We start from the raw sequence: 4,369 nt of genomic DNA on the forward strand, positions 1-4,369 counted from the left end.
GTATGTGCTCCCTGGTAAAATCAGCAATGGCCATGTCTCCAGCCCCCAATTGGTAAAATGGATCTTTGCTTTGTTAAACGAAAGTGTGGCTATGGAAAAAGCTCCCGTGTTAACCCCAGTTCTTGACGGCCTCTGGATCGAGGGAGAAGAGCATGAATCCCCTCAGGCTGTGCTGAGTGAAATGCAGGAAATAGCAGACATGGTGTGGTTTGTGGGTGGTTCTTGCTTTTATGAGAATGGCCATCTGCTGCTGTTAAAGTGCCTATAGGTGAGGTACTGAGTGGCTGGATACTGGGCTCCCTGTGGCATTCAAAGCATCAGTGCCACATGGAGCAGCTGATTCTGGGCTCCGTGCGGTGCTGCTGCTTTGAAGTACCCCTACCACCCCCCCACCCCCTTGTTGTCTGTAAGGGGAAGCGACTACTTGACTGTCCTGTTGACTATCCGATAAGCAATGCTTATCAGACAGTTGACTAGTCCTTCACATCCCTTCTTGCCATCTGATTTAACTGGGCAGAGAAAGCTTCTTTTTGCACAGGGCTGGTGAAGGGCTGCCCCCACTCCTGGTTTAGGGATATGAATAAGGAAAAAAGTTACTGGCTGTGGCAGTCCTGTACCTCACTGGTCTACACTACAAAGTTAGTTCGAACTAACGGACATTAGTTCGAACTAACATTCATAGGCGCTACACTAGCGCTCCGTTAGTTCGAATTTAATTCGAACTAACAGAGCGCTTAGTTTGAACTAGGTAATCCTCATTCCACAAGGATTAAGCCTAGTTCGAACAAGCTAGTTCGAATTAAGGGGTGTGTAGCCCCTTAATTCGAACTAGTGGGAGGCTAGCCCTCCCCAGGTTTCCCTGGTGGCCACTCTGGCCAATACCAGGGAAACTCGTCTGCCCCCCTCCCGGCCCCAGACCCCTTAAAGGGGCACGGGCTGGCTACGGTGCCCGTGCCAGGTGCAAGCCTGCCAGCACCCAGCCAGCAGACCCTGCACCTGGCATGGATCGAGCCAGCCACCCGATGTCCCCCAGCCCTCCCCCTCTTCCCGGGACCAGGCTGGCGGCTCCCGGGAGCTTGCCCGGGACCGCAAAAGGCGGGCACCCACCTGGTCTAGTGCGGACATTGTGGACCTCGTCCACAACCTCCGCACTAGGCACAGGAAAGTGGCCGGCTAGGGCAGGAGAGCTGCCAGCCTGGCCACCCAGGAGCAGGTGTGCATGAAAATCAAGGGGGTCCACTGAGACCCCCGACCCTGAGCCCTGAGCTTACAATGGCCGTCCTGGGTCAGACCAAAGGTCCATCTAGTCCAGTAGCCTGTCTGCCGACAGCGGCCAACCCTAGGGACCCTGGAGGGGATGGACCGAAGACAGTGACCAAGCCATTTGTCTCATGCCATCCCTCTCCAGCCTTCCACAAACCTTGGGCACGGACACCACTCCTACCCCCTGGCTAATAGCACTCCATGGACCCAACCTCCATTACTTGATCTCACGACTACAGAGGCATGTAGTCTAGACACAGCCTTGGTGTCCTCTAGTCCTTCTTTATGGGAACTAATGAAGAACTTTTCTGTATGCACCCTCTCCACCCAACTCCTGCTTTTAGAGACCTCTATCCTGTCCCCCTTCCGTTTCCTCTTTTCTAAGCTGAAAAGTCCCAGTCTCTTTAGCCTCTCTTTATATGGGACCTGTTCCCAACCCCTGATCTTTGTAGTTGCCCTCCCCTCTCCCACCCTCTCTCTTCCCCTCTCCCACCTCCTTTTCCCAGTCTCCCCCAGTTTTGTTCAATAAAGACAGAATCCATTTTTGAACACAATTGTCCTTTATTTTGTACATCAAGAAGAGGGGCTAGGGAAGGGTAAGTGGAAGGAGGTGAGGGAGGAATGGGGTATGCGCCCCCGATGGGGAGGACTGGGCTGGCTCTGCGGGCTTCTGGGGGTGGAAGCTCTCCTGCAGCCCCCCAATTGCCCCCTCTCCTCAGATGGCAGCCTGCGGCAAGTGCAGCCGGTCTGATGGCCGAGTGTTGTGATGTGCCCAGTGTGGGTACTCCGGGCAATCCAAGCCAGGACTGCTTTGCAAGCGGGACACCCCTGAGAACTGTCTGTCCGGGGTGGGGGTGGGGGTCGGGTCCCTTTAAGCACAGCCCTTGGCTAGCCTGAGACAGCATCTCCACGCTCTAAGTCCTCCTCTGATGCCCTGCCGGCACTGCTTCCGGCCATCCTTAACCCCGGTTCAGGGTCCACTTAATGTGGACGCGCTAGTTCGAATTAGCAAAACGCTAATTCAAACTAGTTTTTAGTTCTAGATGCGTTAGTTCGAATTAGCTTAGTTCGAATTAACTAATTCGAACTAAGTTAGTTCGAATTAGCGCTGTAGTGTAGACATAGCCTGGCTTCCAAAATGGGGCTTGACAGCAGTTGGCTGCTTGTATTAAATAGAGCAGTTTTAGTCTACTTTGCTGGGGACTGAGTCTGCATCTAGAAGTTCTGAGATTGGGGAATATAAAAGTGACCTAAAGCCACCTTTATCCTCATCCTCACAGGTCACAGCTTTTTGGACCAGAGACTCTGGAATCTGAGTTTATAGGGCAGTTTGATCCTTTAGTAATGTAGCAATCTAGCAATTGAAGGCACACTTTGAAGATAGCTGTGGCAGGCACTCCTCTGACATCATGGCTCCAATTTGTAGTTAAGAGTAGACTTTAACCATGTTTCATAACCAGGCTAAATCATTATCATGACTCGTCCCTGTCATTATTCAACAGCATGGCTTGGACCCCTGTTCTGCAGCAAGAGCCTTATGTGGCATGGCAGCCTAATGCTCCTCTAGTGCTCCCTGCTTATCCTTTACACTTTAACACATTGCTAGGTAGGATGGAAAAATAAGTCAGAAATCAGGGTTCCCTGAAGCCTCTTGGTGATGTGCCATTGTCAGATGGACAATTTGGACAGATGTTTTTGTCCCAAGTATATCAAGTCCCTTTCAAAAGAATAATAACAGCATTTAAGGCATTATAAATAGTCCTATCATGTTTTCTGCAGTTTCATATTTCATTCTTTATTTAACAATCCTCTCTTTTTACAAATCTCTGTTCATTCACAATGAAGGGAAATTAAATGCAATGCTTATTATACTATCATTGAATACACAGTCCTCTGAGTGCAGAATTCAGGAGAACCTTGTGTGAATGTTTGTGCTTTAAAACATAGTTATCAAATAGAGACTGTTGACAGAGAGATATAGATTAGGCACGCTGAAATTGCTAATGAAGCAGGGATTTAAATATCCCATGCTTCATTAGCATAAACATGGCCACCACTTTTTTTTGAAACAGAGCTTTTTCGGAAAAAAAACAGCAGTCTAGACGAGGATCTGTCGAAAATAAACCCTTTCTCAACAGATCTTGTAAACCACATTTTTGAGGAATACAGGATCTGTCGAAAAAGCTCCATTTTGAAAAAAAGCGGCGGCCATGTTTATGCTAATGAAGCATGAGATATTTTAATCCCTGCTTCATTAGCAATTTCGACCTGCCTATTCTACATCTCTCTGTCAACGGAAGTGTAGTCTAGATGTACCCATAGAGGCAGCAAGGAGGAAGAGCAGGGTACTTCAAAGGGGCAGCGCTGCACAAGAGCTCCGGGCTTTCCTGGGGCTGTTGCTACACTTCAAAGGCGGAGGCACCCTATTGACTAATTGAATAGTCAATGCAAAACTATTTGATTAGTCAGTTACCTAATACTTATCATCTTTAAGCCTAATTTGTAACATGTGTTTGTAGTATGGTAAGAAGATGGCAGATGTCATGTAATAAACCTGAAGGAAAGAATTTGCCTGTCGTATGTTATGCCAGCTCAGGAATGGACAAGAAATGCAATACAGAGCACAGTACCAAACATACAAAATATAGTTAGGATAAACAGTGATATTGGTAGGACCAATCTTGTTCCCATTGAAATCAATGGTTGAAGTTCCAGATTCAAGTGTGGGAGGATCAGGCATTGGGTTTTTCTTCTGTATGGCTCCAAAGCACTTTACAGACATCCTTATTCCAATGCCTCAGGAGCAGGAAGGTGAATTAATAAGCTCACCCAGTAGCAGAGCTGGTGCTAGAAGTCACATCTCCCAATGCACAATGCTATCTACTAGCTACATAATGTCAACGTATAACAGTGTGGGAAACATCATTCATTGTTGTAAAAACCTACGTGGGACAAACACAGATTCACCACCTAAGGTTTATTTACAGAATCTATCTGAAGAATCATTACATGATTTATTTGACTTTTACTCTGGAAATGTTTGGTCTTAAAAGATGTGAGATTTGTGAAAATGGATTTTTAGGTAAAGAATAATTCAGACATGAAC

This window comes from Pelodiscus sinensis, chromosome 1, assembly GCF_049634645.1.
Source record: "Pelodiscus sinensis isolate JC-2024 chromosome 1, ASM4963464v1, whole genome shotgun sequence".
Taxonomy (NCBI): domain Eukaryota; kingdom Metazoa; phylum Chordata; order Testudines; family Trionychidae; genus Pelodiscus; species Pelodiscus sinensis.